The sequence below is a fragment of the Piliocolobus tephrosceles genome, chromosome 8 (genome assembly GCF_002776525.5).
Source record: "Piliocolobus tephrosceles isolate RC106 chromosome 8, ASM277652v3, whole genome shotgun sequence".
In the NCBI taxonomy this organism is placed as follows: domain Eukaryota; kingdom Metazoa; phylum Chordata; class Mammalia; order Primates; family Cercopithecidae; genus Piliocolobus; species Piliocolobus tephrosceles.
The window spans coordinates 121,755,627-121,771,409 of NC_045441.1; the positions used below are offsets into that span (position 1 = coordinate 121,755,627).

The following is a 15,783-nucleotide window of genomic DNA, read 5'->3' on the forward strand; positions in this document are numbered from 1 at the left end:
CTCCTTCTCCTCCTCCCCTTCTCCTCCTCCTCCTTCTCCTCCTCTTTCTCCTCCTCCTCCTTCTCCTCCTTTTGCTCCTCCTCCTCCTTCTCCTTCTCCTTCTCCTTCTCCTCATCCTCCTTCTCTTCCTTTTCCCCCTCCTCCTTCTCCTCCTCCTCCTTCCCCTCCTCCTCTTCCTCCTTCTCCTCCTCCTCTTCCCCCTCTTCTTGCTCCTCCTCCTCCTTCTCCAGGAGCCCTTCTTCATGTCCTGCTTTTCATAACTGGATGGGTTCCTCTCTTCCTATTCCCAGAGCACCCTCTTCATGACCCAATCTCACTTCCTGTCACATTGCATGTAAATTCTCTATTCCCACATATGTTGTGGCCACACTAGCCATGAACTCTCTCCTGGCAGAAGTAGGTCTTTCATCTCTACACAAATTCTCACATAGTGCCTAGCACATAGTAGGCACTCAATAAATATTGCTTGAATTGACTAATTGCTTGATCAATTAATTGATTAAATATTTCATAACATCATATCAACCTCTCTTACTAAAATATGCAAATATATGTGCATGGAGCTTAGTGAAATGTAGGCATCGAGGGATGTTACAAACCCTTTTCTTTTTCTGCAGTCCCCAATTGAACCTACTACTGCCAGGATAGAGATTTCCCCAGACACCCAGGCCTCTGGACTCCTGCACTGACCATCCCCTGCCACTGTCTCCTGCCATCCCTACTACATTCTCCTTACTGACCCTCTGCATGTGGCTTTTATCACTTACACCTCCTCGCCAGCTCAGCAAACACACGGGAGCTGATAAAGGTGTGATGAGAGGCCTGAGCTCAGTTTTCATTCTCTTTGTCTTGATTTTCTTTGACCTTGTGTGTAAATAGACTCTTTCTTCTGATGCTCACCCAACTCTTTAATATGCAAGGCCACATTCATCCTCACCTCCTGGGCTGCAGGTGTGAAACAGCAAGGGCTTATTCCTGGCTTTAAAGAGGACAAATTGAGGCCTAGCCCAGAGAGGGCACTCACTGAAAGACATTCAGCAGACCTAGGATTAGAAGCTCAGTTTCTGTATTCCCTGGCCAGTACATAATATTTCTTCAATTGCTCTGAAAATGAAAACCACAGGATTATTTTGCAGGAAGAAACAAATATAGGCCTGGAAAGACCGTAGCCACATTTCTGACAAGCTCCATTCAGAGGGCACTGTAACTTACATAAATGATTTCCTATTATACCGCAATTGTCACTGCAACACGACAGTCTTGCAGCTTCCTTGAAGTGTTCTCTTTGTTGTTTTTTGTACAGATCCTCCAGAAAGAAGAATCACATATGGTCCGAGCAGGGAAACAAACCACATGACACCCGCAGACCCAGATTCCCCTTCAGCATAACTCTTCCTGAGGACCAAAGAGAATGCCATGAATAGTCCCCCGTGGGCCTGAGCCCTCTCCCACCTGTCTTCCTCCCAAAGCCCTGCTGTATTCCTGCAAATAGGATTCCTTTTTTTGAAAAAAAAATGAAAGTCAACAGTTTATGAAGAAGAAACGAAGTGGCAATTTCCCAGCATGGCTGGGAATCAATACAAGCTGTTGTCAGGGTTTTCCTTTCAAAGGGTGGCTGCCACACTTCTCCAAAGTCAAGAGCGACAGAGCTCCAGTGCTTGACTTACAACTGCTTCATCATAGCAAGATATTTTTAATTTAAAACTCACTGCAGTTGGGTTCGAACTCAGCTGGGACTTGATTTACTGCTAATTCATTTCTCCGATTCCTATAATTCTAAGCTCAGTCACCAAACTGTTTAATGCTGATAGAATCACCAGTGCAATGCTTTATGAATGGGCGTCAGGGGAATTTTGTTAGTGTGTGTTAGCAACTGTTATTCACTCTGGAAAGGAGGACCACGCCTGTACCAAGCATGGGGGGGCCCTATAATTGGGCACGTGAATTACCAGTGTCCCCAAGTGATTCAAACCCAAATACCACTGAGAGGGTACCCCCTTTTACCCCAACCCACATACACACTCCCACTCTCTCTCTCTCTCTCTCTCACACACACACACACACACACACACAATCATTACCTGTGTTAGATGAATGCCAGGTGGTGAAAATGCTTTCCATGGGAAATGCCTAACTTCACTCCCAGGTCACTACCCAGTGGTGGAAACCATGGATTTACAGTCTAATTAGAAATCCTCAGCCCTTTCTTGGATGGCAAAGTTTTCTCTTCCCAAGAGAAAATTTGTTTCAACCATCCAAAGTTTAGGGAGATGTGTCTTAATAACTCAAGCTTCCTTTGTTAATTTGATAAAGAACATTTATCTTTGTCAGTTATATTGAAGCCTCTTATTCAAGAAGTATAGCTGGAGAAAAAAAAAATTGAGAAGGTGAATGTCATTACTCACATATTTTGCAAACATCCATCTTGATCTGTTATGTGCAACCAAAAAGTGCCACTTGTGGGAAACATGTCCACAAACCTGTCAGAGTGGCATTCACACTTCTCGAAATGGTTTCTTTATGAAATATACACCTGAAGGCAGATCGCAAGGCCATGGTCGCTAAAGTTTTATGAGAATTCGCAGTCATTTCTGGGAGTCTCAAAAGCAAATGACAAGGACAAGAGGCAGGCAGTGCCTCTGAAAGTTGGAGCCACAAGTCCCTGCAAGTCCCTATTTCATCAGTACAGTGAATTCATTCTTCCAGTTTTTTCACCTCTGAAGTAAACCAAAACTTGAAAGCTTCCGGTTGAAGGCCACCATCTCCCAAAATGCCTTTCTAGGGAACCCTCTTTCCAGGAGACGTCAATAGGCTTGAATATATCCACATAAATAGATCCCCATGGCCCAATAACCTGAAAAGCAGTGGGCAAAGAATAAATAGGTTTCCCAAAAACAGATCTTCTTCGCCTTTAATTTGCCCTTGTGCATCTCCGTGAAGAGGACAAAAGAGAGGATGCTTGCAAAACTTACTTGGTCACAGAATGTTTTTTCCATGGAGGATTTTATAGACTAGTCTTTGGAATGTTCTGCTAAATTCAGCTTGGTCTTCCCCCCCCCCCCCGCCCCCCCAATCTATCAGCGCCTAAACCCATAGTGAGTTTTGCACAGAGAGAAATAATTTAATTCCATGTGCATCCATGAGCAAGACCACTGCACCTACCTGTCCCTGACCATTATGACCCAGGATGCTGGAAGGTGACTGAGGGGCTCAGCCTGCACCCATCTGGATTCATCTGAATCCTCTGGAATAGCCAGTCAGCCTGACTTGATGTGATCCCTGCTCTGTCCCTGCTGCAGAGCAAGAACCCACCATATTAGCCTGGTTCACACTTCCCTAGTATTGATATGTTTAAGGTCATTCTTCTCCACCTTATCCTGCTCCATTTATTCCTTCTATTTTTACAGCAAATATTTATCCATTGCTTCCAGTAAGATGGGCTCTGGGTTGGGCACTGAGTATACAAGAAGTAAGAAATGATCCCTCTCAACCTAAAGTATAAGGAAATACATGATTCCCATTGTTTTCATTGCCACTGCCAGTAGCAGCTTCTTCACCATTATTAAAAAGCATGAATTGAGTTACTGACTAAACCAAAAACTGCTTGAAGCAGGGGCTGACCCTACCTTCTGGGAGCTGCAACTCTCAGGCAGACACCCTAATGCAGGCCCACGTCTCTAGGTCGGTGAGTTGCTCACATCAATCAGTGGTTAGCGACAAGTGCATTTAGGGAGGAAGACAGGGTCAGTATCTAATGGACAAGAGAGCTGGAAAGAGGTCACAAGCACAGCATGACCATCAGTCCTCTGCCCAGCCTGACCCTAAAGGGCCTTCAAAGCACAGGAGTAGTAAAAAATGTTGATGAGGGGCAGGACTAGCTAAAGGCAATGACTTACAGGAAATAGTTTATGCAGAAATGTCCCCTGTTGCATTATATTTCAATGCTTTCATTATTTCTGAAAACCAGGGGGGTGGCAGAGGTCATTACGACCTCTCCCTGCTTCCCAGCAGCCGTGCTGTCCCTGAGATAGTCACACACCACTATGTGGAAGGCTTGCTGTTGTTTAACAAGTCCCAAAACATTAGAAAAGTCTCCAGATATCAGATTGGCACCCATTCTTCATGCGGTTTCTATTTGGGGTTTAAATTGGATAACACACAGTGTAGTCTACTAGTGTTGACATAGACTCGTGAATTCTGGGGCTCCTAATTGGAGTACCCTGCCCTGTCTTGCCATCTGACTCTGTTCTGAAGAACTTTATGTTCCTTGCATGGAAACTATTATCCCAGACTCCCAATTTATGTATCTGCCCAAATCTGCAGAGTCTCACCTGACATCATGCCACCCCACCCCAATTCTGAGCTGCAGTCATTTTCCAGTTCCCCTTGTTATCATTGCCACTGCCAGTAGCAGCTTCTTCACCATTATTAAAAAGCATGAATTGAGCTCTTGATTAAACCAGACACTGCTTCAAGCAGGGGCTGACCCTACCCTCTAGGAGCCGCAACTCTCAGGCAGATGCCCTAACGCAGACCCACATCTCTAAGTCAGTGAGTTGCTCACATCAATCAGTGGTTAGAGGCAAGCATATGTATTTAGGGAGGAAGACAGGATCAGTATCTAATGGACAAGAAAGACCCCAGTGATGCTTTCTGCCATTCCTCTGATCCTAAAGTTCTTGCTGTCTTTTCTTCCTTCAGAGGCAAAGGCTGAGCTCCTGCAGGGGTAACTCTGACATACCTACTGCAGGGAGAGCCAAGGAAGCCCCAGCCCCAGGGCTTGACCCACAGAGGCTCTAGCTTGACCTGGTATCCCAACCCCAAAGTGAGAGGAGTTGACTGATGCCTCGTGGGCTGACCTGTGACCAGTGAGCTACAGCAGACCAGAAGGACCCGTGGATTAACTGCTGGCTGTGCCTCCCCACCACAGACTATTCTGAGATCTAGTATTCACACCAGGCTTCCCTGGATACCTCCTGAGTGACTGAGCCACCAGCTGCTTTTCACTGGGAAGCCAGGGCCAGCTTGGTAACACACTATTTGTTCTTCTTCCTTCCCTACCTCTCCTCCTTTGCTTCACTTTTGCTTCCCTGGGACCCGACCCCTCAATAAAGTGGTAACACACAGCTTCTGCCTTGAGCTCTACTTTCTAGGGAACCCAGGCTGTGACTGGGGTGAAGCACAGACAGGTAGAGGGGGCAAGGCCCAGGCTCTCCATAGATTTGACAAGAACAGTCCTGCTTGCATCTGTTTTGTGCATTAGAATTCCATATAAAATTTCACTGGTGCAAAGACTTTCACTGCATACATATTAAAATATGTTTAATCACCAATCTAGACTAACCTCCTCATTTTATAAACAATAAACTGAAACATAAAATGATTTTTCCCAAGATGCTTTAGTTAGAGTTTTCTACATTATCTGTATCCAAAGCCTAGCTTTTTCCACAACAGTAGTTTTTAAGCAAGGGGACATATTGGAATCATCTAGGAACCTAAGAAAATGGACATGTGCCTAAGTAGCTGTCTCTTTCCTTGGAAAGACAAGGGGCAGGATAGGCTCTAAAGAAGGCTGAGCAAATGCTGAGGCCAGAGGTGGACTCTCTACCTGCCTGGCACAATTCTGCTTGAGAACCTAATGCTTACACAATCACCAGAATCCAGTACTTAGTTTACGTAATGCAAAGGTTCAGTGGAAATTTTCACTGTAGAAGCCACCTCTTTATTCACATTTGAGAGTAGACATAGGAAAGTGCCTGTCTTAGTTCAGTGTTTCTCAGTGGATTCCAGGTCCACTACACAATATATCTACTTTTGTGATTTCGCAATCCATGTGAGTGTATTAAAGGATCTGAGAAGTCCTGCAGCAAGGAGTAACTTCAGCTTTGCTTTACACCTAGGGTTTTGCAAACTTATTTGACTGTGGAAACTTTTTTGTATATAATGCCTTTTCGCTCCCCCACAGCATATACTTTGGGAAACTCTGCTCTATTTTAAGTATTACTTTCAGGAAAGCAGGTCTGAGATGGAGAGGAAGAAAATGAACTCCAACTGTGTCTAGTAACGTTAGCTGACATTCCAGGCAGGCTGCTTCTTCAGTTGCACATCCTGAAGTCTGCTACTGTCTCCTCTCACTCTCTAACCCTGCCACAAGAACGGAAGCAATCCACCAGCTATGCCTTGCTTACTTCTTTCCTCTTGGCCTCTGGGCCAAAGCCAAGGAATGATTGGTTCACCTTCTAGTTTGAACCTTCACACTACCAAAAGGGAAATCCAGCTGTGCTCATTCGAGAAGAGATCAGTGAGTATGTCAGATAAGGAACTGATCTTGAGCAAAGACCAGGAAAGCCTTTCAACTGCCACGGTTTTCCTTTCCTAAATTTCCAGTGACCTCTTCCTCAACTGTTTCTCTCCTCGCACTTCATAATGAAAATGCTCTACACTGTGAGACCTTGGGAATGAATTCGTGAGGCTATGTTCGGTGCATTGACTGAGGAGGCTCTATCCTCTTAGCTAGTGATCTGTTTTGTGTTGGAGTGACTAAACATCCCCAAATCCAATGTGCTGTTGCGAATCCTGGCTCATGGAGGACACACCATAGAGGGGAAGGGGAAGATCCAAGCTCAGAAGGAAAAGAGAGGATGCCTGAGATCTCGCCAACACCTGTTGGTTTCAGTTTGCACAGGACATTACCTGCCAGTGTTTTATCCACTCATTCCTGCTGCTGCCTCAGAGGGGAGGTGATGAAATTCCAGGTACACCCCTTCTAGCCACCTCAAGTTGGACAGAACCTTCACTCACCTCACAGTGTAGAGAAGTCAAAGAAATAATGCATGGGATAAAAGTTTGTCTTTTGGAGAAAAAGAAGAAAAAAAAAAAGCAAGTAATCAAAGTGCCTCACTTGTGGATTTTTCCTAAAACGTTTGGACCAGAGGGACTGAGCTTAGCCCTGGCTTTGGATTGGGACAGAACCCAACCAGGCCCATGGGCTCCTTCAGGGATTCGCACCCACACCTTTTGGCATCAGGATATAATTCCTGATGCCTCGTCTCAGCCTGCACCATCTCAGGTCTGAATTATTTTCTTCATGCAAATGGGGACCTATCAAAATTCCTCTAAGTGCTACAGGATGGCTATCCCCCGACATGGTCCATTGGCACCAACATCTGATGAGTCTCTGCTCCAACCACCATAGGATCCAGGCACCCAGCATGGCATGATGTCCCCAGGCACAGATTTCTTCCCTGCTTCTGGATCCTAAAGTCAGAAACTCTAGGAGTAATAAATGCATGACTGAACAAATGTCAAGCACCTATCATGAGTGGTGTAATGGTAAGAATCTTTGCCCAAGAGTGAAAAAACCATCCATCCCTTAGCAACCTGGGGCCTTAGACATCTCACCTAAACTCTCTTCTCAGCCTTAGTTTCTATGCTATCAAAATGGGAATAAACAATACCTACCTTGCACAGCTACTTTAAAGATGAAATGAGAAAGTGCTGGTTCCACAATACTAGCAATTTGAAGCAGTCAGCAGGGAGAACTAGACTCCTATCAGAATTGGAGCCTTGTAGAGTCTAAAGTAAACATGGAGACTTCACTCAATTCGTTCATTCACTCCTTATTTTTTCCTGGGAGAAAATGGGGATTGCCAAATGAGGTGACAGTCACCCTCAGGACCTGGGCACTGTGCTAGAATGATCCATGCAATTTTATAACCTACCAACAGCCAAAGAGAAGACTCATCCCCCTTGATGCATGGGGAAATCGAGGCTCAATGAATAAATACATTTGCCTGGGATCACAGAGGTAGTGCAAGAGACTAGGACCAGATATTCTAAACTTCCTCCCAAGCCCTCACCCATAAACCTCCCAAAGGGGCAGCAATACAGTGAACCCATATATTCTAAGGAGGCAACCAGCACAGTGATGAGGAGAAAGGTCAGACTGCTCACAAGTGAGACTTGGCTCCCTCACTAAGTGGCTGTGTGATCTGGGACAAAGTCTTTAACCTCCTGCATCTCAGTTTCCTCCTGGAGGAAATGGGGACTGTAACAGCCTATCTGGGTTGTTATGAGGCAAACTACTTAAATGGTGCCTAGCCCAAATGAGTGCTCAATAAATATTGGCCACCATCATCATTAATTATCATCTTTCGTTCCATTGTTTTTACAAGAACTGAAACCAATACTAATATCCTCACAGCCTCTTCCCTTGGGAGGCTGATGCCACAGGACAGGGCAGGGGTGTGGGGGCTTACACAGACTTACACAGGGACTTAGGAAGCTTTTCTTCCAGGCTGCTCTATACGATGCAGGGAAGCAGCCTCCTCCTTCAGGAACAGGCCTGGGCTGTGGGAATCAGGACCCCTGCCTGTCTTTCGTTTCAAGATCCATCTCTTACCACTTAGCAGCAGAGCCCCCTTCAGTCTCCCTACAGGCTCCACCTTCCTACCACAACTTGAATGGTACAGCCTGGGCAGTGAGGACAACGTGAAAGAAGAAAGAGAAAGTCTGGGCAGCTAGAGGGGATCAGGTGGGAGTCCCGGGAGGGAGCAGTGGAGCTTGCAGCTTTTAAAGAGACAGCGTCCTGTCCACGGGGCCCTGTGGGGACCAAGCATAGCTCAATAGAGCCTATAGGCCAATTATCCTAATCATGTGCATCTCCCAAACAGCCGTTTGATTTATTAGTGAGACGTCTTTTTAAAATGCCGCTCTTAAATATAAATAACACTTAATCATCCAGCTGTCGTTAAATTCATGTTATATTGATTTCTTGGAGTGCCGCAAATTTGAGGGCGAATGGGCTGGCGGATGTGCGCACAAAGCCAAGAGGTAGATTAGCAAATGGTGGGGGCGGAGAAGTGGGGGTTGGAGGGAGAGGAAGGGAGGTGTCAAGGGAGGGAAATGAACCTACTCAATAGCCCAGGGTCTGAGCCAGTTTCACATTGGGTAGCACCAGACACAAATACGAAGAGAAGAGACACTGGCACATCTGTTGCATAGTCTAATGACAGCCAAGATCATGGTCGTGTTTTCTGTATTGCTGCCGCCCCCTTGTAACCCACCACAGAGCCACTCCAACAAGTCTCTGATGTTCATTGTCTGCGTATGCCTTCTCTAGGTGAGGATGGGGAGAAGCAGCTAAGAAATGCCCCCTAGCTGGCTAGAAGTAGAGAGATCCGCTGCGATTTCTTTGCATCAAAGCCTGATGATAACTAAGAACCAAGAGCGGTTAATGACCCAGCGCCTTTAGCTCTCTCCCACTTCAGGACTGCTGCCAACCTAGAAAGCCCCCACTTCATTCCCAGCAGCCCTCATTGTGATGAAAAGGATCCCCAGGCCAAGTGTATGTAGGCAGACTCTGCCGTGCAGATTTCCCTGTCTGCAGGGAGTAGCAGCAGCAGGCGACAGAAAGGCACAGAGAAGGAGAAAGGAAACAAGTTGACTGCCTTGGAGTCCTCCGGAAATGTCTGCAGTGTCCCGGTGGGCATCCAGGGTGAAGTCCTGGGAGGACAGAGGAAAGCCCCAGGAGGGTGTGACTGGGCAAGAAGGAGCAGCTTGCAGGTGACCCACGCCTAGTGCTCACAGGAGAGCTGCCTTAAGCACCATCTACCAGGCAGTGAGGGAGGGTCTGCTGAAAAGAAGCATTCATGGCCGGAGTTTTTCTAGTGTGAATCCCTTCCCAGTGAGAAAAACCTCAGAGAACTTAAAAGGAAGGGCACAGAAGAGTGGCAGAGAGGGTGAATGACAGCATGGCCTGCTCCAGGGCTGGGCAAGAGAGCCAGGAAAACGTGATATATACTCCGCTTTACAGAGATGTTAAATTAATGCCTGCCTTGTCCTAGAAACCACAATGGTACCTAATGCTAAGTGCAGAAAGTGCGGAGATCGTTTGAACCCAGATGTTTAGCCTATAACCAGCATAATGACTGCTGGCTTTGCATTAAAATGATGGATCCTGAGGCTGCAAATACATGAGAAAGGAAAGAGGGTAGGGAGGAAAGCAGAGAAAGGAGTGGAGGTCTGCAGGGAAGATGCAGACATTTCAGGAAGATCCTGTACCCTACCCCTTTGCCTCTTTCGGGTCTCACGAGGGACTGTTTACCTGGGAGGCACCCACTGTTGCTGGAGCTCATTATTTCTATTGCAAACCATGTGCTGCTGTACACGTAGGTGGGACCTACCTGTCCACACCCTCAAGGGGCATGTGGGGAGAAATGTTCCATTTCTTCCACAGCCGGGAAGACAGAAGTGGACCACATTGTCACACATGGCTGGGGGAGCTGACCACGTTTAGCCAGACTCTGAGAATGCATGTGGGTATATATCTTGGGTGTGTATGTGTGTGCACACGCCCACCATGCTTAAAAAGCAAATAAGGTTTCTTCCCCCTACTGGGGTCTCCCCATTGTGAGAGATTTGCTTTATTCCATCTACGCTTTTCAGTCAATCAAAGGGCAGCTCACACAGCACACAGCGGGAATACAATCTCCCTCCCGGGGCGTCTGCGCTTCTCCCCAGCCTAGCCAGAGACCTTTGCAGGAGCTGAAAAAAGTTTGGAAATAGCGGAGTCAGGGTGCTGAAAAAGCCCTCTCATTCAGCCCCCATCTTCAGGATTTACAAAAACAACCCAAATTCTGAGCCTAGCACTGAGGCCTCCTTGTTCAAAAGAATGTTTGCTCCTCTCCCATCATGTTCTGGAAGACTCCTAACATATTTTCTCCACTGGTGGGTTTGTGGGATACTCTGAACACATGATCTCGGACAGAGGGTACAAGCTCATTCAGTTCTGGGGGAGAATGATATGATCAGGTTGCCCAGAAAGGTACCTCAAAGGGACAGCTCCAGAAACGCAGGAGCTTGTACATGTATATTCAATTCCAAATTTGTTTTGGAGCTCATGTTCTTCTCCCTATGACAACTGAGACCCTAAATGAGCTGCTCTTAGACCCCAAGAAGGGAACTATGGAAAAGCCTCTTAGAACCCCAGACACTTCCCACCTCCTCCAGAAAAAGTTAAAACGAGCAGCCTGTGAAACTCCAGCCAGAGAGAACAAGAATGAAAATGCTTTCGGGAAATAGGACCTTAAAGAACGGGCTTCTGTGGAGTGATTCTACACTCGGAGCAGCCCTGGGCTCTGGGGGAAGCTGGCAGACCCATGAATGCTTTGCCTCCTCCAGTGGGCACCGCCGCCCGCCGCGGTCGTGAGGGAGAGAAGCCTCCTCTTTTGGAGAACTACACCCCTCCTGCTTCCCCTTTCTAGTTATCTTTCTCAGACACACACCTTGAAAGGCATGTGACAGGTGTTCGCCAGCCGGAGGCACGGGGGAAAGCAGCCCCATGTGCCAAGGAAGGGTAGGGAGGTGAGAGGGGACCCAAGTCCTGTGTCTCCAAACCCTGTCTGCTTGTTACTAAGCAGGGACTGAGGCTGTGAATAAGGTCATACCTTTTAAGGAGGATCTGACCCCCGTACCTTCCCTAGACAAGCAACATACGCGGCGATGCTTTAAGCCGCTTTCTGTCTGAAATCTCGGCGCATTCCCGGGGAAGCAGTGCCATGCCTCAGAAAGGCGTTTGTGCTGCCTCTTACTGGGGAAACGCAGTGCCTGTTCCATATGCGCCGCCCTACAGAACTGCAGCCCCAACCGCCTATGTGGCCTCCTCTCCACGCGTTGGGCCACCACTCTCTCCAAATAGGCGTCCGAGTATCTGTGGTTCTGTCTCCCGTTGAAATCCCAGGGTGTCCAAAGGCCACGGGGCCGCGATGACACTGGGTGGGTCTCCGGAGACCTCCCAGGACTTCTCCCGTTTTAAAGCCCAGCTAGGGATGAAAGAGGCTGGGAGCTAAAAAATCGCTCCCTCAACCTCTTCGGGTGGGAGGCAGAGCTGGGAATACACAGAATCCCACCCCGAAAGTCCCGGGAAAGAAAAGTCTGAGTCCGGGAGCGTGAGAGGAGAACGCACCCGGGAAATCCCTGCTCCGGGCGCTGCACCTCCGCGGGCGTCCAGGTGGGACGTGGGCAGGTGCGCGAGCGCCGTGTGTGCTGGTGTGGATCTGTGTGTGTGCCTGCGTGTGTATGTGTGCGGGTGCCGCGGGCTGGCTCCAGGGCACCGAAGACTCCCGGGCTGGCCCGGCCCGGGTCTCTCCGACCGCGCTGCCCTCACCGCCCGCCCGGCCCCGCTCCCCGGCTGGCCGGCTCCTTACCTGGACGCGCCGCGTTTCCCTCCTTCAGCGGGAGCGCCGCATTGACACTGCAGATGGAGCCTATGCCGCTGCCTCTCGCCCTCCTCTGAACGTGTGCGTGTGCGCGCGTGTGGCTGCCTCCTCCAGCCCCAGCCCCGAACGCAAATACTCCACCGAGGCACAGGGAAGCCGGGAGCAACCCAGGAACGCGGAGGGCGCCGAATCAGAGCCTGCGGGGCTTGACAGCTCCTCTTGCGGCGTCCAAGGTGGGCGTAATGTCCAACAAAAAGGTCGGAAAATGGGGATCGATTCCGAACACCCCTTTCCTCCACCCAGCCCCGGAGTCTGAGCAGCGGCGGCGGCTCTCGGGGGCTGCGGTGGCGACGCGGGGCTGCCCCCCTTCGTCCCCACCCCCGCGGGCTGAATGTCCTTGATGCCAAGCGGGCACAGCGGCGTCACTCCGCGCCGCCCATGCTCGCCCGGTCGGGCCGCTGCCCGGGCGCGGCGAGTGCGCGGGGGACCCGCCGGGGAGCGCTCTCGGCGCCTCTGCGCGCCTCTCTGGGTAGCGGCGGCCGCCCCCCGGCAGCCCGCGGCCGGCCGCGCCGCTGCAGCCCCCACCCTTGCCAGAGGATTCGCCAGGCAGTGCCCTGGGGCCGGGGCTGGGGGGCCTCGGGAGCCACCGGCTGCTCTCCGGGGAGGCTCGGGGCTGCGGCGGTGGTGGCGGCGGCGGCTGGCGCTGCGGCAGCGGAGAGCTCGGCCGCGGGCCGAGCCGGGCCTCCCGGGCGCGCCCCCGGCCCCCCGGGCGGGCAGCTAGCAAAGTTTGCAGGGGGCAGGGAGCGGGGCCGCCGCTGGCTCGGCCGCCGCCGGAGCTCCCGGGCTGCCTGCTGCCGCCGCGGCTCGCTGCTGCTGTGCATTGAAGCCCGGCCAAGCGCTGCAAAAACTCCAGCTGCCTGGCGCTCTCTGGGTCCTCCTCTCCTCCCTCCCGCCCTCCCTGCTTCCCTTCCTCCCTCCCTCGCCTCGCCTCCTCTCCTCCCCGCCGCCCGCCGCCCGCCGCCGCTCCCTCTCTGGCTCGCTCTCGCTGGCTCGGAGCTCGCGGCTGACATCTAGACCGAGGGAGAGCTGCCGGCAGAGGGGGCAAGGGGCGCCTCCCTACACTCTCCCACCCGCCGCCGCCTGGCTCGCCGGCTCTCGCCCTACCAATGTTTGCCGACACACCCCTGGGTCCCCTCGGCCCGCACGGAGCCACCCTGGCGGTGGTGATGTGGGGCGGAGAGGGGGGCATACATGGGTGACCCGGGCGCAAGGCGCGCGCTCAGAGGGAGGCACCCAGCCGCCTCAGAAGGTGCAGCCCTGGGCGCTGGCCGTCGGAGGGACCCTCAGGTGCTCAGAGCTGACACGAGCGCACACTGACGCCGAGGCATACACCCATTCCTCGGCGGGTCCCCCGAGGAATGGTTCCATTCCAGAACCCCTCCCAACACCCCACCAAGTCACCCCCACATGGCACCCAAGGAGGCCGAGGACACTGAGGGCACAAGGTCTGCACGAGAGAACATGAGTGGTCAGTGCCCCAGAGCTGGCTTGGTAACCTGACTTTTCCAGTTATGTTTATACTGAGCGGCTCTCCTGGCTCCTCTCTTCTCTGAAACCCTAGATCCTAGACTACATCCAAAACAGACCATGCCAACATCAGGGTGGTTTCTGAAGTCCAAAGAAAGAAATTACCATGTGGTTCTGGTTTAGGCAGTGGAGATGGGGAGTGGGTGGCACTACCTCCTAAACCTCTGCCTAGATCCCGTTAGGAATGGGCCCACCCACCAAGAGAACCCAAAGGGATTCCCACACCTGTTATTGCAACTCTGTGCATACCTCCCTCATCCTCATCCCCGCTCCCACCATAGTCTCAGGGAAGTGGCACCTTCAGCAGTGTCCAGTAGGCATTCCCTGGGATAGGCAACCATCAAGGATGACCCTCTAAAGGAGTCACTGGCTCTTGGCCTCCTCTCTCCTGTCCCTTCTTTAGTTTTCCCTGTCCTCACACCCAGCAACTCCCTGCCCATTACTGTCCCTCCCATCAAAACATCTCAGAGCCTCCTTATTAGGTGGACATGATTGATAATGGCATAAATTCCTATACCTCCCTATATGGGTTATATTCTCACAGAAATCAAAGTTGTGTGAATTGGGGAGCCTTTGAAAGGAGCTGTGAGATGATAGTTTAAATAAGCCCCAAGGTGAGCAGCACATGTAGGTCAGGCTTGGCCCATCCATAGAGGACCCCACTGAAACTTTGCTCTCACCAATGAGAAGATGAACCAAGCCAGAATGAGCAGTAAACCAGATGTTTGATTCTTTGGTTAAAGGATATTCCAGGAGACAGCATGGAGCCCTTTTAGTCTCTGGTTCTCTGCTAAGTATTGCATGGCCCAGAAAGCAGCAAGGAGTTATCTTATTAAGCTCGCGTGAATACATTGATCTGGCTCCACTCTTCCCAGAAACCCTGAATCCCAGACTCTAGATAAAGCACACAATATCAGGTTAGTTTCAGAAGTCCAGAGACACACATAACAAAATCACTCAATGCTACTGCCTCTTGGACATCCTTCTGGGGTGGAGGAAGCCGAGGGCCAAATGTTTCTCTGTGCAAGACTGGGATTAGCATGAGGCCAGCCAGGCACTGAGGATACAAAATCGAAGGAGGCCCCCTCACCCCCAGATCCATGTAAGGTTTGCATCACCTGATCCTGGCACTGCTTCTAGGTGCCCCTTTTAAAATTGCTGCATGGAACCATCACAGTCCATTCCCAGAAGTGAGAGCCCAGATAGCCCCATGAAAGTCCCTAATGGGTTACCTAAGGAATATTGTTCAAGAAAAGCAGGGCAGGGGGTACTCCTTCTGAATATATGTTGGCCACTCAGTATGCCATAAAATGCTGAAAGGAAGGGGGGAAGGTGAGAAAACAGCTCTGTCTCCATTCTCAGTCATTCTGGCATGTATTTTTAATACAATCTGATTGTCTTTTTCCTCCTCGTATCAGGCGTGCGTGTGTTTGTATGTGTGTGTGTGTGTGAATATGGCTTGAGTTCCAGGTCCATTTCCTGATGGATAGACGGGAAGTCAAAGACCTTTTTCTTTTCTTTTTTTTCAGAGGTGGCAAATAAAATGTGTTTATTATTCTTTATCTCCTGCCTAGTGTGTGGTGTCATTTATTTTCATTCAGAGAAATGAATGCCATGTGGTGCCTGAAGAGTAATAACAGAGCCAAATGACAGGGAAGACATACAGCAAAAAGCTGGACCAGCTATGGGCAGGTGAGGGGCCCAGCCAGCTCTCCGTTGTTAATGGGGCCATATCTCAAATTGCCTTTTCCCTGCTTTCCTTTCACTGAATAACACGGTGAAAGGCATACTGAAGGGGGCAGTTATCATATTATCGGAAAGAGGAGCAGAAAGGGTCAAATTAGCCGCAGTAGAGGATTTTTTTTTTCAGGGATGGTCCATTGGATTGACTCCCTTAAGTTAAGAGAATGGAATGGGGTGGGATGAGTAGAGCCTCTACATTGGAAGTTAGAAGACATGTGTCCTACTTCTGGTCCTG

At 50.1% G+C, this 15,783-nt stretch overlaps 1 protein-coding gene across 1 annotated transcript in view; it reads right to left on the reverse strand.

The window, feature by feature from the left end:
- Nucleotides 1-12,249, reverse strand: part of PLXNA4 (plexin A4) — a 449,834-nt gene extending 437,585 nt beyond the window's left edge. Inside the window, exon 1 of the mRNA XM_023207835.1 lies at nt 12,207-12,249. The gene's annotated coding sequence lies outside the window, so the exon portion shown is untranslated. The remainder of the gene's footprint in view (nt 1-12,206) is intronic.
- Nucleotides 12,250-15,783: the final 3,534 nt, after the last annotated feature.